Consider the following 26427-nt stretch of genomic DNA (forward strand, 5'->3'; position numbering starts at 1 on the left):
GAGCCGGCTTGCTTTTGTGCCTCTAACAAAGGCCACAGCCCTTGTCAGGAACCCTCTTCATCTGGCTTTCTGGCTGGGTTCTGACACTCTCTCATGCCTTTGTGTGTTTGTACCAAGACTGTACTAGCCTGCTCTGTTTCTCCTTTCAGGGCGCCATGCCAAGCCCTTGCTTCTCTTAAACCCTACCTACAAGTTTTGCTTACTTGTTTGTTTGTTTAATGAGACAGGATTTCTCTGTGTAGCCCTGGCTGTCCTAGAATCCACTTGGGCTTTGAACTGAGGGATCCACCTACCTCTGCCCTCTTGGTGCTGGGATTAATGGCTCCTGCCACCATGCCCGGCTACCCACAAGTTTTTAAAATATAGTTGTAATTAAACTCATTTCAATTTTTCAGGGTAAGTAGTATTTTTGTTGCTATTGATTTGTGGTATTCTACATTTTTGTTTGTTTCTGGTCAGCTCTCAGGTAAGGCAGTGATTTAAAGTAAGAAGATATTTTGGTTATTCTTCATGGTGTGTGAGAGAGAATGAAGCATCACAGAACACTAGCGACATTTCTGTAGATATTTCTCCCAACTCCATTCCATTATCCATGTCTTTATAGTCTTCACTTTCCTCATGTCCGACTCCACAGAATTCTCTTTGGGTTAAACCTGATTCTGTAGACATGTGCTTTCTCCCACCTCCCGAACTTCTCCCTGATCTGTGTCTCTTGTGCTTCATTTTTAAGCAGCACCAATGCCAAATGATGGTTAAACAATTGGGTAAATTGGCATATGATTCTATGTTCAGGTCCACATGTCTAATGATGTTTACCTATAGTCCTTGGATAGCACCAGCTTCTAAAGACGAACATGACTTCTCCCAGATTCTGTAGCATGAACAAGGAATGACTCTCCAGTGGTGAGAATACCATTCTCTAAGACAGGAAATTTTTGTTAGAAAGATGCCTTTTGGAAACAGTCATAGTTTTATCAGTTCTGCTTAGGTGCAAGGGAGTGTATGGTAAAGCCTAATGTTAAGGGCTACGCCAAGCTGAGATCAATCTCTTTCCTAGTAATGGAAGAAATGGAAAAACTGAAAATAGGCATAAGAAATGAGAAGTTACTACATTAATTATTTCTTAACCAGAGTGATCCCTTTTTAGTCGGAGTCTGGGCACCCAGGTAATTTGCCAAAACTTACACAGAAATCTGGAAAGTATGGTATATGGACAGTGGATAAAGTTTGAAGCATCTTGGTGATTTGGGCCATTTTCAGAATCATGTTTCCTTTTATTCCTCTGCAATGGAAAAAAGAGTGTCATTAATTCCCAAAGTCTAGGTTTTGACTTTTTGGTCCTACTATATTTGCTGATTTTTCTGTCCTACTATGTACTTGCTGCCATTACTATAGCAGTCTCGTGTATTCTATATATCTGTCTCGGAAGAGGTTCCGTCTGTGTTGACGTCTATCTAATTAAAAGTCTCAAAGGGGGAATAAATAAGTCTTACTTTGTTTTATTTACTTTAGTCAGAGAGGCAGGAACCTCTATGTAGAGCTTGGGATATAGGAGAATATAATCAAGACAGGGAGACCTTTCAAAAGAGAGCTTGAAATGCACTTGTAACACACACACACACACACACACACACACACACACACACACACACACACACACACACTCTGCAGGAACCTTTCAAGATCTTCCCCAAAGGTTTCACACACTGGCCATTGATAGCTTCTTTGGATGTTTATATTGCTTCTTATAAGATTAATTGTGGGACCATGAGAGGCAGCTTCGTTTCTTGTTGAGCTAGGTTTAAAACCCCAGTGACCAAGCAGGTGACCATAGCCTGCAAGGGACAGTAGGAGTTTTGCCACATTCCTAGACACAGGCTTTTGACACAAGGCCACAGCTCTCCACTCCATAGGTCTGTGGCCATCAGTCACAGCCCCTCCACAGGTAGAGGATGTGACCACAGATCACATAGCCTCAAGACAGATCTCCATTTTAATGAGGCACCTAAAGGTCTGAAGGGCTTAGCCAATTAAGCTCCCCTTCCCAGAGACTCCACCCTGCAAATGGTATTTAACCTCAGGCCTGCCCTGACAAAGTTTAACTCATCACAACTCTGCCATGACAATAAATGCTTTAAAACCATGGACTGCCTCTTCTCACTGGGATCCACCATGGGGAACAGTGGAGCAGGTCTTCCTCTAAAGAGCTGCACATCTAATCTCCCACAGGAGGCCTCTCTGCCCTCCCAGCTACAATCACCACCAAGCCAAGCTGCCAGCTGAGGAAGCCAAGGACTCTCTTGTCTCCACAGGACCCAGCTGGAGCTCTCCTCCTGCCCCCACCCTGTTCTCAGCTCTTTTGTGGCATCCAGTGGTGTCTGGGATGCCAAAGAGTCTGAGAACCTGACTCCCGAGCCAACTCTGGCAGTCCATGGGGACTTCAGACTGCGTTCCCCAACCCCCAGAGCGGGATCCCATGGCTTCTCACAGCCTTACACCTGTCCAGCATCGGTGTGGGGTGCACAGAGTCAAAACTCCAGTGTCCCACCTTGCCCAGCAGCCTGAGCCGAGAACAGACATGGGACCCCACCCTTTAACCCACAATTCATCATTCATTCATATGTAGAAATGTATCTCAAAGCAGGGGTGGTCCAAACTGAGATCTTTGTATTCAAGACATGTTCTGAGAAATGAATGGCTGGATAATTGCATTATTTTGCAGACATCATAGAGTGCACTTACTCAAATCTGAATAGTATATTCCACTGTACACCTGTATGGTGTGTATGTGTGTGGGGTGTGTGTGTGGTGGTTTTTGATGGTGGTGGTGGTGGTTGTGGTAGCAGCAGTATTTTCCTAGGACCATGATAAACAGTATAACACAAGCTTAAATAAAATACCAGAGAAAACAATGCAATCAAGTTGTCTTAGTGATTATTTTATTGCTGTTACGAGATAGCATGATCACAACAACTCTTATAAAGGACAACATTTACTTGGGGGCTTGCTTACAGTTTCAGAGGCTTAGTCCATTATCACCATGGCAGGGAACTTGGTGGCAGGGAGTATGGCAACAGTCAGGGATGGTGCTGGAGAAGTAGCTAAGAGCTACATCCTGGTCCATAGTGTGATAGAGAGAAGTGGGCCTAGTATGGACATTTGAAATCTCAAAACTCACCCTCAGTGACACACTTCCTTGAACAAGACCACCCACTCCAAAAGACCACATCTCCTAATCCTTCTATTCCTATAAAAGGGTTCCCCTGGTGACTAAACATCCATATAGAAGCCTTTGGACCATTCATATTCAAGCCACCACACACATGATCTGAGAATGAGTCAAGGCTGGTATACAACTTTATAGTAAACTAGTTTTTAAAAGTGAAAAGATATGAAGGCATCTATCAGAGCCAATTACTCACCTAGATTAGACAAGCTATCCCAATTATTCTATCCTTTTATGATATTATATCTACCTGTGGCTATTTAAAGCCACACGGAATCTGGATTGTCTTCCTCTTCCTCCATTTTCCTCCCTTCTCTCCTCTCCTTCTCCCCCAAACTTTTCAGTTCCACCTTCCTTTCCACTGCCCAAACACTGGCTCTAGCCTTTATTGTACAAGTTAAGGGGGGGGGGGGGGGAGAAAGTCACCTGTGTCTTCAGCCCCTCCTGGGAAAAAGAAATTAGCATCAAAATACAAGCAACACCAGGGCTATCCACAACAGAAAATTATCTTGATCTACTAACAATTTTGGCTTTGCTGAAAGTAGGGTTTTTTTTTGTTTTCATTATTTTTCAAACACTTCAATCCACAGTTTCTAATTATAAAAATGGTCATAGTCAAGTCATTTTTATGACCCTTTTCCAAGTGACTTGCCTCAAATCTACTTAGTTCAAGCAATAATCATTATAATTCAGCTCCTGGGGGAAGTTTAAAAGTACAAACTCTACAATGCCAAAACCGAACAGAATAACCTCCATAGAAACCGACCCTTTGGGTTCCTGTCAACAGTATTCTTTCTGTCTCCTTTAAAACAACATGTTTTCAGGACCCCCCTCCCCTAGCAAAAATAAACATGGCCAATTTCTCCTTTTTTTTATTCATCATAAAATTGTCAATTTAAAACATATCACAAACTTTGCTGTGGCTGAAAGTTATGTAGAATTTTATTTATAAACCCAAAGTGGTTGTGCTTTTCCTTATTTTTTTTTTAGGACACCTTGTTTGGGTGCTAGAATCAATGACTGACCCTCTCTTTCCTCGACAGAGCTTTTTTTTCATCCAATAAGTCATCTCTTAATTAGTGACGAGACAATCAATTTCTTCAGCTGTCTTCATTACCCTAATCACAGAGATGTGATGCTTTTAAGGAATTCCATGACGTCCCACCTTCATTTAGAATATCTCTGCACAATTAGCAAAATCAAGACCACAGCACAACACTTACAAAAAGACAAGAGTTCCACAATCTCTTCATCCCAAGTGGACACACGCTGTACTGACTAAGCTCCCACTGTCCGTGACTATGCACTCCCGCTCACTGACTTTGCCCAAGAGAGTATGGACTGTGTGTCAACATTTAAGGTGGCTTTGTGATAATGGGTGATAATTATATTACTGAATGTAGTCTCTGGCTGTGACATGCATGGCTTAGTGGATAAAGCTAATCATTGCCAAGCCTGATGATCTCAAATCCATTCCAGAGCTCACATGGTGGAAGACAGCCACCACGAGCTGTTCTCTGTCCACAAACATGCTGTGTGCACTCTAAAACCGATTCTAAACAAAACAAAACAAAACAAAACAAAACAAAACAAAACAAAACAAAATGATAGACTTTAATGGCTTGGTGTTTACAAACCAGAATATTTTGCCCTAGAGATGGTTGAAAAATCTTTTCAGATATTTTCTATGTAGTTTTATCTGTGTTAGATTGATACAGTCCTATTTTGCTTCTAATAGTATTGTACAAAAAGATAATGCTCTCTGAATTCTGAGAGGAGCAAGAAGCATAGTTTTGTGCTCCATAAGGAAACAGCAGCCATAAGGATGGCCTCTCTGACAGTGGTGGTGCTGTAGTAGGACGGAGGAAATATTGTGTGTGGGACATGTAGTGTGTTGTGGTTGACTGTGCTTCCCAAAGATGCCCCAGTGGCCTTTATTACCCAGCATGCTCTGCCTGCATTGTTGCAGTAGCAAGCTTCCACTGAGAGTAAGGATCATTTTCTCCCCATCGAACTTGGGTGGTGTCTGAGTCAGGGTTTCATTGGTGTCAATAGTCACCATAACCCAAGGCATCTCCTAGACAGACAACATTTAACTGGGGCTGGCTTACAGGTTCAGAGGTTCAGTCCATTATCATCAAAGTGGGAGCATGGCAGCATCCAGGTGGGCATGGTGTAGAAGGAGCCGAGGGTTCTACATCTTCATCTGAAGGCTGCTAGGAGAAGACTGGCTTCCAGGCAGCTAGGATGAGGGTCTTAAAGCCCACACCCACAGTGACACACCTACTCCAACGAGGTTACACCTCCTAACAGTGCCACTCCCTGGGCCAAACACATACAAACCATCACAGGAGGATCTGTGTAACTGTCTCAGGCAACAGAATAGGATCCATGTGATTTTGGAGGTAGAACATAAAGGATATACAATTTTGCCTGTCCCTTTCTTCATAGCTTGGGGTACTTTCCCCTTCAGAAGTAGCTCTATGTCTACAAAGCCCAGGCTACATGAGGAGTCCATATTCGGGCACTGTCTAAAAGATGCTAAGAGCAAGGTAACAGGAAGCATCAAACATCATTTTTGTGATTGAAAGAGGCTGCAGATGAGGATGGCCTAGTCGGCCATCAATGGGAGGAGACGCCCTTGGTCTTGTGAAGATCATATGCCCTAGTACAGGGGAATGCCAGGGTCAGGAAACGGGAGTGGGTGGGTGGGGGAGCAGGACGGGGGGGAGGGTATGGGGGCTTTGGGGATAGCATTTGAAATGTAAATGAAGAAAATATCTAATAATAAAGAAAACGAGACTGCAGATGACTCCAACCTTTGGCTGTTGAGCCACCCTCACCTTTGGTGATTTCCTCTTAAGTTGTAGATTCGTTATCAATATGAATGGTTATCAGAGCTCTAAGCCTCTAAATTTTGAAGTAAAGTTTTTGTGTTGCTAAGGACAAATAGAATAGACGTCAACAAGATAGGTCTTTAGTTCAGAAAAGTTACATGTTACATGTGAGCTGAAATGAAATTTTTCTCTTCTCTTCTCTTCTCTTCTCTTCTCTTCTCTTCTCTTCTCTTCTCTTCTCTTCTCTTCTCTTCTCTTCTCTTCTCTTCTCTTCTCTTCCTTCCTTCCTCTTCCTCCCTTCCCCTCTCTTTCCTATTTATTTATTTATTTATTTATTTATTGTTGGAGTGCTGGGAATTGAGCCTAGGGCCAGAGTTCTACCACCAAGCCCCACCCCTCCCCACCCTCCCACACTGCCCCCACCAATGGATTTCAAAAGTATCACTTTCATTACGTCACTTTTTACGATGCTATCTGAACCAATGGCCGTTCAATAGACGGCCAAATCTTTATGCAACATACTCTCTGAAAGCGCCTTGACAGACGTACTCACACCATTTCCTAGAAGAATAAAGCAGAAAGTAGAGAACATAATAGTGTAGATCTGGAGCCAGCCCTCTAGGGTTCAAACTGTTATCTCTGACTCTGTGATCCTGTGCCCACATAGTTGTTTTTGTGTTTTCGTTTTGTTTTTTGCCTCAGTTCCAGTATTTCTGAAATGACAGTGAGAGAGTTATCAGGGATAAAACCAACACACTCACAGTGTGCACACCAGTGCTTACTGTGCGGTAAGTGCTCACTAACGGCTAGTATGTGACTGGTTTTGTGAATAGTTGAGTACCTTGCACTATTTGAGACTCTCTCCTCATCTACCCTTATTAAGTATCTTGAGGTTCTGGACAGTTACTCATCTAACTTGTTGTGACAAAACATATTGTCAAACACCTTTTCTTTCTTTCTTTCTTTCTTTCTTTCTTTCTTTCTTTCTTTCTTTCTTTCTTTCTTTCTTTCTTTCTTTCTTCCTTCCTTCCTTCCTTCCTTCCTTCCTTCCTTCCTTCCTTCCTTTCTTTCTTTCTTTCTTTCTTTCTTTCTTTCTTTCTAAGAATTATTTACTTATTTTATGTATAGGAGTACACTCTAGTTTTCCTCAGCTATACCAGAAGGGCATCAGATCCCATTACAAATGGTTGTGAGCTACCATGTGGTTGCTGGGAATTGAACTCAGGACCTCTGGAAGAGCAGTCAGCACTCCTAACCGCTGAGCCATCTCTCCAACCCCAAGTACATTTTAAAATATTTTTCCCCTGGCAGTAGTGTGACCTCTCTGGGGATCCCACACAATAGCCCATCTGAGCATCACCAGCCAATGCTGTTCTTTTAATTACACTCAAGGCAACTGGAGGACACTTTTGACCACTGAGTCTGTGGCTCCAATGTTCCAGGGACATAACTAATGATCTGAGAAGAGGTTCAAACAAAGCTGGTATTGGCGAAAGTTGAGGAAGCTACTGGGAAACGTCTGACTTCCAGAAAAAAAAAAAAAAAAAAACAACAAACGCATGCTGTTGATGATACTCTCTAAGGAGCTAAACGTCTCAGAACAGCTGCTATGACTTCTCTTCCTATGCTCCCTACCCACAGGCATAAGCTTCAGCAGTAACACAATGTGGTTTATTATCAACGTCAGAAACTTGTTCTGCCTGGAAAGGCAATGACCAAAACACATCCCAGAAAGTGACATGATGCTGACGCCAGCTGCCTACAATGTATTTTCCAGTAAGATATGAAGTGACCAGACGAAGCCAGACTTTTGAGGAAGAAAAAGAGTAGAAAGCGAGAAGGCCTAGGAAAGTTGTGCTTTTCTGGCGTTTGCTCACATCAGGGATTTTGTGTACTTATCTCTGTTGGCTGCATACTGACAGCAGGCTAAAGACACCTAACGGGGGGGGGGGGGGCTTTGGATGCCCTCTTTCTAAGCTTCCTGTCACGTGAGCACCCGCTGTGCTGTTTCATGAGATGGTCAGCATTAGTTTCCTCCCTTGAAAAGACATTAACGTTTTTACTATTATTCGGATTTATGGGAAGCTTTGTAATGGCCCTTTTTCTTTTCCCAATATTCCTGATCCCCCATCCCTGTGATTCTACCTTTTTTTTTTTTAATGCCATGATTATTAACATATGAAGTATGAGGATCTTTTCTCTCTGTCTCTGTGTTGCTCATCTCTACATTGAGAGCGCTGCATTCTGGGATCCCTTGTACTCTGCCTTTTGGATACGTCTATTTTGTAGGAGGCACAGATGAGACACTTGAAGGCAGGAAGGAGGGAGACGAAAATGTATTACCTGACTGTATCTGCTTTGGGTGATATCTTTAACAGGGTGTATCTACTGGTGGTCCCAATTCCTCCAGGGAAATCTACCATGGTTCCCCTCTCTGCTTGGCTTTAACTTTGGAACTTCAAAAAAAAATTAAATAACCTAGATTTTTTTCATATTAAACTCCCCCTGTTAAAAACTATTTAAAGCAGGAGCTGGAAGCAATGATTGAGCAGTTAAGAATATTTAGTCCTCTTGTAAAGGACCCCCAGGTTTGGTTCCCAGCACTCAATGTTGGCTCACAATCATCTGTAACTCTAGTTCCAGTGGCTCTGGTGCCCACATGTGGCCCCCATAGGCTCTCTCATACATGTGATGCACATGTGCTCACTCAGGAGGACATAAAAATTAACTTTAAAAAGTCAATAAAACAAAATATATAAAGCAATGTCTGGTTTTACCAATCTCAAAATGACATACATCTACAAAATTCAGGCAAGACCTTTCAAAGGGAATACTACAATATAATAGAATGTTTTAGGACCTCAAGAGAAGCAGAAAGCTTTAAGTACCATAGTTGAAACTAGTTTTCATCGTTTATAATTGTACAGGTATCCACAATCGTGTCATTAACGATCAGCTATTAACAAGAATGGCCAAGACCAATTTTGGCAAAGGCCGTACACTCAGCAAGGGAGGTTGTGTATTATTTTTAAATATGGGGTGTTTTTTTGCAGAGTCTATATGAGGTCTCTATATAGTTTCACATAAAATATTACTAACAGTTATAACTAATTTAGTCTTTAGCATATATAATTTATTCAGTGGCATCTTAACTAATTAGAAGCTCAAACTTTTCTATATTTTTAGTTCCAGTGGAAAGCTCACTTCTGTCGCAGAATGAATGGCGGCCATGGATAGATATCTATTAAATCTAAACTTTTAACAGTTTTGTGTTTCTATAACACTTAAGTAGAAAGAATAGATAATTCCCATATACCCCTTTAATGTATAGAGTCCTTAGTCTCCCTATTGTTAAAAGTCATGTATTTAAAAAAAAGTCATGTATTTAGGTGGTACACGTTTTATCATAGATGAACCAATATTGATCCATTATTGACCAAAGTACTTAGCTTACATTGGGTTCTAACATAAACCACTGGTGTCTTTCATTTTGAAATATGTACTTAAGATTCTGTCTGAGGTTTCAGTTCTATAGGGGTGTACCTAAAAGATTTATCCTTTTACTTTATAGACATCTTAACTGTGTTACAGCAATTATAGATAAACCTGCTGTAAGTACATGTATGCAGTTTTGTGTGGATCTAAGCTTGGAGATGATCATGTAAAGAGTATGCCAGACTGCTTTCTGACTGGATAGATATCACTGTATTCTTGATGGCAGTGAATGGGACTCCCATTTCTCTACATTCTGGCCAGCATTTGCTCAGAGTTAAGGATTTAAAATATCTTAATATGCGTGCCATGGTACCATATTGTTGTTTTAATGTGTAACTCTTATTTTTTGTATGCTTATCTATCATTGGTGTGTCTTGTCCATTCATATTCTTTACTCAGTTTTTGAGATGTTGATGTTCTCATGACTGCACCTCAAGTCATCTTTATCAGATATGTGTTTCACAAGCATGTTTTCCTAGTCTGTGGCTTTCTTTTCATGTTTATATTCTTTTTTTAAAAAAAGATTTATTTGTTTATTATATATAAGTACACTGTAGCTATCTTCATACACACCAATAGAGGGCATCAGATCTCATTACAGATGGTTGTGAGCCACCATGTGGTTGCTGGGATTTGAACTCTGACCTCTGGAAGAGCAGTCAGTGCTCTTAACCGCTGAGCCATCTCTCCAGCCCTCATGTTTATATTCTTTATTATTATTTTTTTTTTGGTTTTGGATATTTTTATTTTTTATTATCAGGAGTGATTGAAATAAAAAATATAATTGAGTCCCATCATTATTGTCATCATGGAAATGGCTTTAAGAGAAAACTGGTCAGATGAATATTATTGCTTTCCACTTTTCAACTGGTAAATAGTTGCCACAGATAAAAACAGACAAGCCCAGAGAATCTGTCCAGAATGTTCAAGATATGGCATATTATACAACATGCCTGTTCTCGGGGAGAACACCTAGGACATATTATGCGTACTTCTTGATCTCATTGTACAAGACAAGCACAAAGGCACCACCCATGCCTCTAAGAACATTGGACCGTGCACCCTTGAAAAAGAGCCTTGCTTCCTTCATCTCGAGTGATCTTCTACCAGCAGTCAAGTGTGCCCGTGTACATGATAGCAGTTTCTTTGCGTCCAAACTGCGTCATCATACAACAGCGAATCGTGTCAAAAGGATAGGAAGTCAGGCCAGCGACAGCAGTGACAGACTGCAATCATCCAGCTGGTGAAGATGTGAGTATTCTTGGGATCTGGGAGCATTCCCTTTGCAGTGCCATAGATATCAAAGTAGGCAGCTCGGTAGATGATAATGCCCTGTACTGACACATTAAAGCCTTGGTACAGGCCCTTAATCCCATCAGTTTTGTAGATCTTAACTAGGCAGTCATCAAGGCCTTTGAATTCCCTTTCAGCTCCAGCTTTGCCCATATCAGCTGCTAGACGGGTAAGGGCAAAATCAAGAGGGTACACAAAGCACAAGGATGAGGCCCCAACGGCACCACCTGATGCCAGGTTCCCTGCAAAGTAGCTCCAAAACTGGGTCCTCTTGTCCACACTACCCAGAAAGATCTGCTTGTATTTATCTTTGAAGGCAAAGTTGAGAGCCTGGGAGGGGAAGTATCTGATGACATTGGCCAGATTTCCACACCAGAAGGGCAGGACTCCCTGTTCCTTGGGGATACGAACCACGCAGTCTATAATGCCCTTGTATTGCTTATCTGTTGTGATTTGCTTGCCCGCATGCTGCACCTGCAGCAGCAGCTTGACCCTCTCGATGGGTGCTACTGCGGTCTTGGAGATGGCTGCAGCCATTCCACTGGCCAAGAAGTCCTTGGTGAAGGACACAGCGGCATCTGTCATGTTGAAAGCAAAAAAAGAAGAGGCAGGTGAGTGTGGGACAGGGCTGGGTTGACAACCGGCTTTGACTCCCGGACTCTGGGCTCATGGTTTTTGTTTTTTTGGTTTTTTTTTTTTTTTTTTTTGGTTTTTCAAGACAGGGTTTCTCTGTATAGCCCTGGCTGTTCTGGAACTCACTTTGAAGACCAGGCTGGCCTCGAACTCAGAAATCTGCCTGCCTCTGCCTCCCGAGTGTTGGGATTAAAGGCATGTGCCACCACTGCCCGGCATTTTTTTTTTGGTTATATTCTTAAAAAATACATTTATTTTATTTTATCATTTAAATGCTCTTAAATCATTGAATCATCTCTGCACCCTCACAAGAATACATTTTAGGGCATTTTTTTCATGATGTTTTAGTAATCTGTTTCTATCTTGTTGGAGTTAGGATTTTTCTGTGCTTCTAAACACTGTGCAAAAGAATTCTTGCTGTTTTAGTACAGTTGTTCCTCTCTACAATATTTTTATGACAACAGTTAACATTACTATAGCCCATGATGTAGATTCTAACTCCTAACAATACCAATGGTGTTATCATAGTTACATTGAAGAATTATGATTAGTAGCCAAGTGGTGACATGAAAGGCTTGAAGGACGTATCCAAGAAGTGCTTTCAACCATACTTTTGGATTATTTCTATCATAACTTGAAGTGGAAACCTAAGGGTTCTTTGGAAACTCAATTGTATTGGATGGTATTTTGCTCGGGCAAACACATGAAGGAGCATTTTCCTGAAGTGGACAAAGGTGAAAGGCTAAGGCAGACATGAGAAGGAACATTTAGCTGAAGTAGACACAGGTGAAAGGATGTTCTGCTAAGCAACCATGTGAAAGGACACTTGATGAAGGATTCCTTGCTAACGACAAGTGTTTTGGTCCACTTTACATTGCATGGTTGAGCTCCATATGTTGGAATTCCATAGGAAGAAATTCACCAAAAAAAAAAAAAACTTCTGGTGGTATGCTGCAGTTTCTTGCTGATTGGCAAAGTGATGTCAGCTGAGACAGATACACATGCTGGGGCAAGACACATGGAGGACTCATGATGTCTGGAGGGAAGAACAGAGTGATGGGGGCTAGCTTGGTTTGCCTGTAGGTAGAGCTCGGTGTGCAATGGTTGTTGGTCTTGAGTCTTCTCTGATCTTTGCTTCACTGAGAGAGGCACAGCGGAGAACTTCTCCTGGTGTTCCTCCTGGTCCCTCCTGCTGACTCCTGCTGAGGCTGAGGTCTGGCTGTCTCTGCTACGTAGTGCAACCACTGCTGATTCCTGTTTGCTATCCCAACTCTGGACTGCTGGTGTATCTGTGAAATGTTTGCAAGCAGATCAAGCTGCCGCTGCTAACCTGTGACCTGAACTGCCCATTTCCAGACAGCATAGATGGGAGTTGCTCCAAAGAGCCTTTCTAAACAGGTCCACTCCCCACCACCATATCCTTTCTTTACTACTACCTCTGGTGAGTGGTGGGCTACAAGGGAGTTTAAAACTTTTAAGAACCACCATTAAAAGTAGGATTTGAAAAAAACTGAAGTTACAATAACTATTATTGTTTGCTTTGTAAGTCACTGGAATCTGGCTCCTAGCCCTCAACTACTATCTGGTTTTTACTACTTTATTTGTAGTTGGTTTAGAAACCCACCATACCTCAAATGTTCTGTCCAGTCATTCCCCTTCTTTGCATGTCTCTTTACAGTAGTCTTGCCTTTGCAATACTACCTAAGCTCCAGTGTGCTAAGGATTTCCTTCCCTCCTGTCTGTCTTCCTTCTTTCCTTCCTCCCACTCTAAATTTAGTAGTAACTTCCAAAGGTGTCTTATTGTCTTTTCCCCAATATATCCTCTGTACTGCCGCAGCACAGAAGGCAACAAACCACAACGAGAAGAGCATAGACTTTGAGACCGGAAAGGCTGGAATTCAAACTTCTTCTTAACTTCAATGACACAATGCAGCTACTTAGGCTTAACATGGTGTCTCTCAAATGTGACTAATGCAGCTTACACTGCAGTTGTATGCCATGAGCTGTTTTTAGAATCAAATATATTTGTACCTATAAAGTAGTAGGACCTGGTAAAAGGTGCTTCAGGGTTTTAAGTCAATTCAGTTATGAGCATGTCTCTCTTTTTAGTTACAGCTCTCAGTCTGTCCCGTCCAGACCCCCAGAGTCTTCTGATTTTCTTCTCTTAATTTCTCTGTCATCGTCTCAGGCTCTGAAAACACAGGTGGGTTTGTTTCTCCACTTATGTGGCCTCTTGTTTATGCTTATATATATATTTGCATTCAGAGAACTTCATCTGGAATGCCCTTTGTCTTTCTGTCTGGATGACAGACTTCCAATTCAATTTTCTGGATCCTATGCCAATATTACCTTCCAGTCCTTTGCCTTCATTCTAGTAGATTTTTGAACTCTATTTTATTAAAATAGTTTTCTGTACAAGAAGACTCTTCCCTCACAGACTGAAATTTGCCTACGCAGTGAGTCTGCGTTCCATTTCTTGAACAGATTGTGTGTAGAGTCAACAGACAGTAAAGAACAACATTCCCTGTGACTTGTTTACTATGCTTTTAGGTATTACATTTTAATGTTTAAAATATAAATTTTGTTTAAAATTGATTATTATAATAATTTATAGTTCTGGCGAAGATGTGGTAAATAACATTACTTAATGAGGAAAATGCAAGGTTTGTTGCCTTTGGGGAAAGCAGTTTCTCTATCTCATATAGGTTAAGTATTCCTGAACCAATACTTAATATATATCATCTATACTCATTTATCTACTGATTCTACTTTTAAAAATCGGTTCAAGAAGATATAAAGGTGTTATGCATAAACATGTTAGTCATACAATCACAGTGAAATTTGAATAAAACTAAGTCACCTAAAACCAGGATTCTAGTTATGTAAAATAGAATATGTTCATATTTATAAGGCACAGTATATAATTTTGTAAAGTGTAATTAAAGTGACAGTGCTATGAAGACGGTATTTAAGAGCAATGCCATGAACCAACAGATTTGGAAAATATCTTTACCAATCCTAAATCCAATAGGGGACTAATATCCAATATATATAAAGAACTCAAGAAGTTGGACTCCAGAAAACCAAATAACCCTATTAAAAAATGGAGTACAGAGCTAAACAAAGAATTCTCAACTGAGGAATACCGAATGGCTGAGAAACATCTAAAAAAATGTTCAACATCCTTAATCATCAGGGCAATGCAAATCAAAACAACCATCACTCAGATTCAATCTCACACCACTCAGAATGGCTAAGATCAAAAACTCAGGTGACAGCAGATGCTGGAGAGGATGTGGAGAAAGAGGGACACTCCTCCATTGCTGGTGGGATTGCAAGCTGGTACAACCACTCTGGGAATCAGTTTGGTGGTTCCTCAGAAAATTGGACATAGTTCTACCAGAGGATCCAGCAATATCACTCCTGGGCACCCAGAAGATGCTCCAACTTGTAGTAAGGATACATGCTCAGCTATGTTCATAAGTAGCCTTATTTATAATAGCAAGAAGCTGGAAAGAACCCAGATGTCCCTCAACAGAAGAATAGATACAGAAAATGTGGTACGTTTACACAATGGAGTACTACTCAGCTATTAAAAACAATGAATTCATGAAATTCTTAGACAAATGGATGGATCTGGAGGATATCATGCTAAGTGAGTTAACCCAATCACAAAAGAACACTCATGATATGCACTCACTGATAAGTGGATATTAGCCCAGAACATCAGAATACCCAAGATACGATTTGCAAAAAACATGGAACTCAAGAAGAAGGAAGACCAAAGTGTGGATACTTTGATCCTTCTTAGAAGGAGGAACAAAATACCCATGGAAGGAGTTACAAAGTTCAGAGCAGAGACTGAAGGAATGACCATCTAGAAACTGCCCCACCTGGGGATCCATCCCATAAACAACCACCAAACCCAGATTCTATTGCAGGTGCCAACAAGAACTTTCTGATAGGAGCCTGATATAGCTGTCTCCTGAGAGACTCTGCCAGTGCCTGACTAATACAGAAATGGATGCTCACAGTCATCCATTAATTAGATGGAGCACAGGGTCCCCAGTGAAGGCGCTAGAGAAAGTACCCAAGGAGCTGAAGGGGTTTTCAGCCCCCTAGGAGGAACAACAATATGAACTAACCACTAACCCCAGAACTCCCTGGGACTAAACCACCAATCAAAGAAAATACATGGAGGGATTCATGGATCTAGCTCCATTTGTAGCAGAGGATGGCCTAGTTGGTCCTCAATGGGAGGAGAGGCCCTTGGTCCTGTGAAGGTTCTATGCCCCAGTATAGGGCAATGCCTGGGCCAGGAAGTGGGAGTGGGTGGGTTGGGGAGCAGAGGGATGGGGGAGAGGATAGGGGATTTTCGGAGGGGAAAATAGGAAAGGGGATAACATTTGAAATGTAAATAAAGAAAATATCTAATTAAAAAGGGGGGTTAAAAATGAAAAAAAAAAAGATTTCTACCACTTTAAGAAAAAAAGAAAAAGAAAAAAAGAGCAATGCCATGTTTCTTCAGAGGACCTTTGTTCAGTTCCTAGCCTCTATATCAGGTAGCTCACAATTATTTCTAACTCTGGCTTCAGGAGAATCCAACATCTCTGGCTTCAGCAAAAATCTGCACTCATGTGTGAATACCCCCCACATGCGCATACATACACATAATTAAAAATCATAAGAACAAACTTTTCAATTATATTTATAATGGGTTTACAAAACAGAGAAGATCCTTATGATGCCATTATCAAATAAAACATAATAATACAAAAAGATATTTTTCATATGCCCACAACTACATTGAACATATACATTGAAAGAGGACTGGAAAAACCCACTAAAGGGTTAATGAGTACCCTTGTGTAGGTGAGTTTGAGCTATAACAAGGAACCCTTCAGTTTCAGAGGCTTAACACCAAGTGCTTATTTAAGATCTGTATCAGAGTCCAGGGCGGGTTTGGAAGGCTGCTCTCCTTGCTGTCTTTGTTTGGGAGCCCAGGCTTTCCTGTATTAGTCAGCAGATAAAGTGCTGCGTGAGTGGAGACACAGCACTTCCCTCTGTACGTGAATGGCCAGAAGGCAACCACATGGCCCCAGTTAATGGCAGAGTTCTGGGAACACCATTCCCAGCAGGAAGGAAAGGAGCCTGGATTCTGATAGAGCTGGCCTTGTTATTGTCATTCCTAAGATAGAAAACTGAATGGAAATTTTCTGGTAATTTATATTTCTTTGAGTTTTCTGCATTTTCAGTGTTTCTTCAAGTAATTGTTTATTACAAGTGAAAACTTTGTACTTAAGAGCCCTAAATATTTTTCGTTATCTTTTAAGAGATTTGTTCTTATTATTTTAAATTTGTGTGTGTGTGTGTGTGTGCGTGCGTGCACACATGCCCAGGTGCCCTTAAAGCCAGAGGCACCAGATCCTTCTGGAGCTGAAGTGACAGTTGTGAGCTACCTGATGTGAAGACTGGAGGCCAAACTCATGCCCTCTGAATGACCAGTGAGCACTTAGTCTCTGACCCATCTGTCTAGCCCTAGTCTTATATGTTTTATTTTGAGATAGGTTTTACAATATAAACCTAGATTGCCTGAACTATGTAGACCAGACTGGCCTTGAACTCACAAATATCTATATGCATACGTCTCTCAGGTACTGAGATTATAAGTATGTACCACCATACCTGGCCTTTCTACATGTTTTAAAAGACAGCCCTTCATTACATTCTATAACATGAATCTGTAAGAGATTTCCTTGAAAGCTGAGCCTAGTGGCACACAACCTTAACCCAAGCACTTGGGAGGCAGAGGCAGGTGGATCTCTAAGTTTGAGGCCAACCTTGTCTGTCAATCAAGTTCCAGGGCAGCCAGGGCTACACAGAGAAACCCTGTTTTGAAAACACACACACACACACACACACACACACACACACACACACACACACATTTTCTTAGATATCAAAAGGCTAAATTTGGTTCAGGTAAGAGAAGCTGCTGCAAGATGATATAACTAATACCATATACAGAAACCCACACAGTGTGAGCAGTTCCCTTTCCTTCAGGTGATGGATTAATTATCTAAGCAGAAGTAATAATAATCTCACTGATCACCCCACAAATTCAGCGAATATTGTTTAAGACACCAGAGTGTAACACAATCCCTGGTTTGTGTAGAAAGAAATGGAGAAGTGGAAATGTCTGAGACTGCGATTCCTAAGCCTCTCTTGTCAGCCCCAATCCTATATGGCTCCACTGTTCCCTAGTTGTCCTTACGTTTGGCCCACCCGCAGTAGCCCTCTTCTTACTTGAGGGAAGAACAGTATGAAGATGTTAGAGGCTGGGCATAGTAAAACATGCCTTTAATCGCAACACTCAGGAGTCAAAAAGAGGCATGTCTCTGTGAGTTCTAGGCCAGCCAGGGCTACCTAGTAAAACCCTATTTTATAAAAAAATCTATGTTGGAGAAACATAATGGCCACTGCCTTCAACTCCTTTTCTCACTGTCTAAAAGCCAGAGTTTGTTCTGGGTAGTGTCCAAACATTCAGGGTGTCGTTCATCCATCCATGTATCCTGCTACCTACTATAAAGAAACGTTGAGTGCCCATAGGGACCACATCATAAATGAAAGTCTTTTTCCACAGGCAAAGCAGAGAGCTATTCCACAGGCAGAAATTCTTCTCATTTGCTCTATAACAGCCACCTCAAAAATGGAATCTGTTTGGGTCCTAACTAAGAGATAGACCAGTTTCTAGGACTGGAGATCAGCTCTCCATGACTTTCTGGTGATTTTGGCCTTCTTTCCCACCACATTTGTCTTAAACCTTTTTCTTCTTCTCTTGAGATGTTCTCATGAATGTTAGCATGGTCCTTCAAAACACACGTTCTATTCCAATGCAAATCCTACCTTAAACAATGTATCTTTTAGACAGAAAGGCTCTATTCTGTTATCAGTGCATAGATAGAGTCCTCAGCAAAGATGAGTTCTGTGAGCCATTGACATTACCATCCAGTGTGCATGGAGCTAGTGGGATAGTAACACAGTTCTGATGCTGCCATCATGGAAAAGTTGGTCTTCTCTTCATCAAGCTAACAGGGATGTTCCACATATGCAATAGATTCTGCCTTTAGACTAGTTCACTGTTATCTCTTCATTTGCAAGTTGTTAAACCACTTCTATAATAGAAGTCATAGAGAAGACACTGGACTAGCTAGCAGCTCATTTTATGCCATAATTGTCTAGTTAAAATAAGAAAAGTCACATTTTTTTGACCTTCTCAGTTTATCAGATTGAGAAACACGAATTGTTATTACATAGCATGCCTGGATCGTTAGCATTTCACAATCACTAACATTTCATTACCCTTTCTGAGTACAAAATGTCACTAGGAACATATGTGAAATATTTAGGAACCTTGCCTAAGATACAATAGAACGTGAAAAATATTAGATTTGATATTTTGAGGATAAAAGGGAGGAGGAGGAAAAAAATGTCTTATTAGATTCCAATTAGAATTTTAAACTCCTGGTTGAATGCTGAAGTCAGTCTTGCTTAATTGAATAGAGTTTGCCAGCTGCCCACCCACATCCAGTCTTTCATGTCTGTTATTTGCATTCAGACCTTTACATGATCAGTTGTATCTCTAGAGCCAGACAAATTGAGACTGAGAAGTTTATTATACGTGTTGCAGATTATTGCATAACTTCGTATTATATCAAGGCAGAGAATATTAGGTTTTCTAAGCTGTCAAGCAAAGCAGATCAAATTTTCCAAGTATTTTGATCATTCTTTCCTTTTTCTGTCATCTCTGGGATTAGCTCATCATATAGCTATGTAAATGCCTTTCTTGTGTCCACACAGTAAGTTATGGGCTTTATTTAAAAGTCACTTTCAATTCAGTCTCTGACCAGCAGGCTCATAGCCTTTATTCAACAGTGACACTTAAAAGCAAACGGAAATAATTGCATTTTTGTTAAGATATAATTACTATTGTATGCTAGAAAGAAAATTAAAATATTTTTCTTAGTAGTCAGCATTTCTGGTGGTCATAATTTTGGCCACATAAAAGGGTTCCTATTTTACAAAAGTACTCCTTTAACACACATAAGTTCATTTAAATGAGGAAGTATGCATGGTACTAGAATGAACCACATAATATTTGAGGCAAATATTAGTGCCTGTTATCTGCATAGTGCTTCTCAGGGAGGTTCATGCTAGCAGGAGCAGTCCCTCTCAATCATTTACCTCTCACTGCTTTAACGTTGGAAGAGTTGTATATATAAACTGTTCAGTAAAATTATCACCGATTCCTGATGGAGCTTAGAGACTATACTATGCATAACTAATATCTAGGGGAGAGGAGTGTGTGTGAGCATGTCTGTGCACACACATGCATGTGCACATGGAGACTGGCACACACTCTCACATGGAGTTTCTCAGATTCTTTCACTTTAGTGGCCTGGAGCGTCATAGTCAGACTAAGCTGGCTGGCCGGTGAGCTCCATTCTGAGGATGACAGGTATGCACTGCCCCATCTGGCTTTTTCATGTGAATTCTCAATATTGAACTCAGGATGTCTTCATGCTTGCACAGCAAGCACTTACATGAGCCATGCCCCATACCCCGTAACTAGCATTTTCTAGAGATAGTATGGATTAAAAGGAAATTTTACTTATCATTTAGAATATTAGAATATTTTCTTCATATATTTTTATCCCGTTGAGATGAGACAAAGGTCATTAGAATGTATAGAGTCCATTTATTTATTTTTTCCACCTTTGGTTTAAAAAGAAGCGCTCCCAGTTCTCAGAACAAGCGGGCTTACTTTGGCTTATGTTTTTATTTGCGCTTGTCTCCACAGCCCTCTTTGTGCCTGTTTTTCCCTTTCCGGCCCTTTTGAGTCATATGTTGACATAACTCAGTGCGAAGCCCTGGGTTTGAAGAGAAGTGGACACTAAGTCCAGGTACACAGAGATTCTTGTCTGATAACACCGCAAACACTCCGCCTGCAGACTTCCTACATTTGAGACATAATATTTTCGAACACTAATTTGCCAAGCAGGTTGGCGGTGACTCTGCCTGCTTGCTGCTGCTTGTCTGAATTAGGAAGGCTCCGTCTACCCTCTCTGACTCGGGGTTTGTTTCTCAAGTAGACACACTAATAAAGAGCTCCTTTTGAAGTAGGGAATCTAGGCTTTTTTTCTTCCCTAAGCTGTGGAGACAATTTTCAAAAGTAACTTCTTTACTTTTGATGAAACACAACTCACAGCTCATCTCAGAAAGAAAAACATCTCAAATTTTGCACTGTTGAAAATTTCAGTCCAAGGTGCTGTGTCTTTTTTTTTTTTTTTTTTTTTTTTTTGATCATTTGATAACTTTCTTCGCTATGGCTTCACAGTTTGGAGGTTATAGGCACCTAAAGTCATTGTTCCTATCTGATGTTTGCAACTGTGCTCCGGCTGTTACATTTACTACTTAAGAGAGAAAAACCAGGTGGCATGGAGGGAAGAAAGGAAGGAACAAAGTTACCAGGCAGAGCTGAGAACCCAAGAGTGGGAGGTGGAGGAACCAGAGAGGCTTTAAACAAGTTCCTTACTTTAACATGTGGAGAATTTCATGAGTCTGGTTCTTTTGTGAAACAAAATAAGAAAAACGTAAGATTTAATGAAGAAGTTTTGCATATTTAAAACTGGAGAAACGGGGGATGAGAAGACAGCTCAGTGAATAAACAGCTTCCCCCCAAATGCACTATGCCCTGTAATCCAGTGCTCTTATAGCGAGTGAAGGGATGGAGAGAAAGAAATCTGCACTCCTGGACCAGCCTGGAAATACATAGCAGAAAACAGGAGACTCTGTCTCAAGGCAGATAGTAAGGACTGACACCCAAGCCAGACTAGATCTCCTTACACTCGTAATTTTTTTTTTTTTTTTGGTTTTTTGGTTTTTAAGATTTAAGGAAAGATATTCGGGGCTGGAGAGATGACTCAGTGGTTAAGAGCATTAACTGTTCTTCCAGAGGTCCTGAGTTCAATTCCCAGCCACCACATGGTGGCTGACAACCATCTGCAGTAGGATCAGATGCCTTCTGGTGTGTCTGAAGACAGCAACACCACCAAATAAATAAAATAAAAAAGATGTGCCTATACAGAGAAGCACCTGAAAAAATGTTCAACATCCTTAATCATCAGGGAAATGCAAATCAAAACAACCCTGAGATTCCACCTCACACCAGTCAGAATGGCTAAGATCAAAAATTCAGGTGACAGCAGATGCTGGCGAGGATGTGGAGAAAGAGGAACACTCCTCCATGGTTGGTGGGATTGCAAGCTTGTACAACCACTCTGGAAATCAGTCTGGCGGTTCCTCAGAAAATTGGACATAGTACTACCGGAGGATCCAGCAATACCTCTCCTGGGCATATATCCAGAAGATGTCCCAACCGGTAAAAAGGACACATGCTCCACTATGTTCATAGCAGCCCTATTTATAATAGCCAGAAGCTGGAAAGAACCCAGATGTCCCTCAACAGAGGAATGGATACAGAAATTATGGTACATTTACACAATGGAGTACTACTCAGCTATTAAAAAGAATGAATTTATGAAATTCCTAGCCAAATGGATGTACCTGGAGGGCATCATCTTGAGTGAAGTAACACAATCACAAAAGAACTCACACAATATGTATTCATTGATAAGTGGATATTAGCCCAAAACTTAGGATACCCAAGATATAAGATACAATTTGCTAAACGCATGAAACTCAAGAAGAATGAAGACCAAAGTGTGGACACTGTGCACCTTCTTAGAATTGGGAACAAAACACCCAGGGAAGGAGTTACAGAGACAAAGTTCGTAGCTGTGATGAAAGGATGGACCATTTAGAGACTGCTGTATCCAGGGATCCGTCCCATAATCAGCTTCTAAACGCTGACACCATTGCATACACTAGCAAGATTTTGCTGAAAGGACCCAAATATAGCTGTCTCTTGTGAGATGATGCCGGGGCCTAGCAAACACAGGAGTGGATGTTCACAGTCAGCTATTGGATGTATCACAGGGCTCCCAATGGAGAAGCTAGAGAAAGTACCCAAGGAGCTAAAGGGATCTGCAACCCTATTGTTGGAACAACATGATGTACTAACCAGAACCCCGGAGCTCTTGTCTCTAGCTGCATATGTATCGAAAGATGGCCTAGTCGGCCATCAATGGAAAGAGAGGCCCATTGGACTTGCAAACTTTATATGCCCCAATATAGGGGAATGCCAGGGCCAAAAGAATGGGAATGGGTGGGTAGGGAAGTGGGGGCGCTATGGGGGACTTTTGGGATAGTATTGGAAATGTAATTGAGGAAAATATGTAATAAAATATTAAAAATAAATAAATAAAAAATAAAGAAAAAAAAAAGATGTGCCTATAAAAAAATACCTTACGGGTTTCACATAAATACACATACACACACATATACACATATGGCCAGGGATATGCAAAGGCACATAGAGAGAGAGAGGCAGGAATTGATAAGAAGTACATAAAAAGGCAAAAAAGAAGTTTCATAGGTGATGGATTAGCTAACTGACCACACATTGCTTGTTACCTGGTACCGACCCTTCTCCCATCTGAGAAACTCTTTCACTGCTGATGTCATGACCTTATGACCCACCTTGCTTTGTGTTCTCTGAAATCCAGCAACTTTAGTGGCAAGATGCACCTGGCCCCTTTGATGTATGGGGTGGGGAGTGGGGAGAGACTCGTCATAAATAACTTAGCCAATGAGTGGATGGACAAATAGATGGTACTTTCCCTACTCAGTACTAGTCGTATTATAACAAGAAAACAGTCTTCAATTTGGAATGCCTCCATTTTGGAAGATTCAGAGGAGACAGACTAGTAATGCATTGGCAAACTGGACTGAAACAAAAGGGTTGAAGAGACTGGCAGCACTTAACTGGGAAAAGAGAAGAGAGGTAACCTAAGGTCAGCCATCCAGCTTTAAAGGTATGTGACACCATGTCTGCTACCAGCTGTTCTCCTTGTCCCTCAGAGAAGCAGAGGCCAAGTTCTCACACGGCATCGGCCAAATATGGGGGAAATGTTCTTGTTGGAAGGAGTGGCCATGCTAAAATGTAAATTGTTGACTGTGCAAAAACTTTGAGGCAGTTGCTTAAAGGTTGGATTGTTTGGGGGCCTCCCCTCCTGCGCGTTTGAACACAATGCTGGTGCCGCAGGTAGCCCGGTTCCTTATAAGCCTGTAAGGACAGAAACACAGGCCGGGCGTGGTGGCGCACGCCTTTATTCCCAGCACTTGGGAGGCAGAGGCAGGTGGATTTATGAGTTAGAGGCCAGCCTGGTCTACAGAGTGAGTTCCAGGACAGCCAGGGCTACACAGAGAAACCCTGTCTCGAAAAAAACCAAAAAAAAAAAAAAAAAAAAAAAAAAGACAGAAACACGTTTTAAGAGAGCAAATATGAATGAAGGTCCACAATTCGTAGAATCTAAAATTTGTTTTCATAAATAAATGAAATCAAAACCAAAGCTCTTTCCAACAGGGAGTTCCATGTTAACATTAACATGATGGTCTGTTTTTTTTTTTTTTAATTCTATATTTGACACAAGGAAGCCCCAAATCGTGTGTGTGTGTGTGTGTGGGGGGGGTGCATGTGTGCAAAGTACACAGGTATATAGATGCTAATAATCTCAGAATTATGCTAACAACAAAAACTCAAGCCTTTTCTTCCCCCTGCCCCCCACCTCCCAGATAATAAAAATTCACTGAAATAGACCATGGTCATCAAGCAACTGGGCCAGAGAACTTGAAAGGGTTAGCAGTTCTGTGACTCTCCTCCCCACTTTTTCTTTCTTTCTTTCTTTCTTTCTTTCTTTCTTTCTTTCTTTCTTTCTTTCTTTCTTTCTTTCTTTCTTTCTTTCTTTCTTCCTTCCTTCCTTCCTTCCTTCCTTCCTTCCTTCCTTCCTTCCTTTCTTTCTTTCTTTCTTTCTTTCTTTCTTTCTTTCTTTCTTTCTTTCTTTCTTTCTTTCTTTTTCTGTTCCCACTGGCTAAGCTAAGTCTCCTAGTGGACCCCTAAATAGATATGCTTCTGTGTAAAATAAATAAATAAATAAATAAATAAATAAATAAATAAATCTCAGTGTGGACCAGTATGGTTTAAGCATTCTTTATTTTCCCAACTCAGGAATCCAGCTGATCAATTCAATAATAACAAAATTAACAAGTCTACAGTGACCACCTTATTGACCATTTGATTATCTCTGTGAAGAATTAAGACTCAATTAAACTTTGGAAAATTTCAATTTGTCTGGGTGTCCATAACATAAAAATAGTGCCTCACTATTTGCTTTAAATTCTTATTTACTTTTTTTTTATATGCATGGGTGTTTTGTCTGCTTGTAGGTCTACATACTATGTGTGTGCCTGGTGCCCACACAAGGATCAGATCCCCTAAGGACTGGAGTTACAGATGGTTTTTAGCCACTGTATGGATGCTGAAAGTCAAACCTGGGTTCTCTAGAAAAGCAAACAGTGATCATAGCCACTGGTCAATCTCTCCAGCCCTTCTGTCTCTTTCTAACCCCTTTTAGAAAGCATCATACAGTTTAGATGGAAGGTCAGTTTTATTATAGTACACAGAAAATTAAAGTAGACTCAAAACACAACTTACTCCAAACAATGCTATATGAATGTCATGGCACAGTGCTGTGTTTGTAGTCTGCTCTAAAAAAACTCACATAAGTGCATTATGTGGATGCTGGTCTGGTCTTATCCCTCACTAAGAAGACTTTGCTTGTGCTCAGCAGAACCAAGAGTGCTCACGTCATTCCCTGTGAGTAGGCACAGAGAGCTTTTATTTCAAACCTAGACAGAAGACACATCATCTGCTGTGAAGATGTGGCATTAATATTCTCCAGTGGAAATACACCAATACCAAAGGCTCTCTCAGCTAGCCATGAGAGGGAAGGTTTAGATGTTTGTCTTTCAAATTTCATTATACAAGAAGACATGCCAATGTTAGTTTAATATAACCGTGGCTCTACTTGACAGTGTCTTCGGAAAGGTTTTAATCTGCGGGAGTATAAATAGTTCAAACCTTATTATACACATTTGTAGACATAAAAACAAGCAAACAAACAGATACACAAATGACAGGGCAGTGGTGGCACATACCTTTAATCTTAGCACTCAGGAAGCAAAGAGTGATGGATCTGTCTACAGGGTGAATTCTAGGATAGCCAAGGCTACACAGAGGAATACTGTCTCAAAAAACCAAACCAAACATAAAACAAAAAAATAAAAAACTCAGCCCCCCTCAACCCCCCAAATCATAACAACAGCAAACACAATCAATCCAAACATAGAATGATACAATGAACCACTAGTACTTTTTTTTTTTTTGACAAGGGATCACTGTATATCCCTGACTGACCTAAAACTCAGTATACAGAGCAAGCTAGTCTGGAATTTGCTGTGTAGACCAGGCTGACCTTGAATTTACAGAGATCGGCCCATCTTTGCTAGGATTGACAGCATACACTGTTATGTCTGGACTCTATTTCCTTTAATAAGCAAAGCAAAACAAAAATCCTCAGAGTTTAGCTGTGTTAAAACTTCCTTTAGGTACTAGCAATATATTTTTATAAATATCTAAAATACATGTATCCCTTTTTTTCCCTCACCCCAATACATGTAACGACAAAACCAGCGGTGCAAACTCCAAACTCTGCATCTCCATGGCTGATGTCAAAGCGGTCTTCAGATCTCCACTCCTTTTTCATCTTTGTTGACTGCAACAAACTGCTTTCTCCTGGGCTGGTTCCACTCCCTGTTAGCAGCTTTCCTCAGCATGTATCCCATGGCTCTGGCATCTTTAACATCTTTGAGTCTCCAAGGCAATTTCAATGTTACAGCTTCTTGTTTCAGTGTCTGGGATTC

The 26427-nt window shown here is 40.9% G+C and overlaps 1 pseudogene; it reads right to left on the minus strand.

Annotated features, from left to right (window-relative positions):
- Window positions 1-1409: 1409 nt before the first annotated feature.
- Window positions 1410-11451, minus strand: LOC110295420 (ADP/ATP translocase 2 pseudogene; annotated as a pseudogene).
- Between the last annotated feature and the right edge of the window lie 14976 nt (window positions 11452-26427).

The sequence above is a fragment of the Mus caroli genome, unplaced genomic scaffold (genome assembly GCF_978045245.1).
Source record: "Mus caroli unplaced genomic scaffold, Mus_caroli_1 scaffold_1, whole genome shotgun sequence".
NCBI classification, from domain to species: domain Eukaryota; kingdom Metazoa; phylum Chordata; class Mammalia; order Rodentia; family Muridae; genus Mus; species Mus caroli.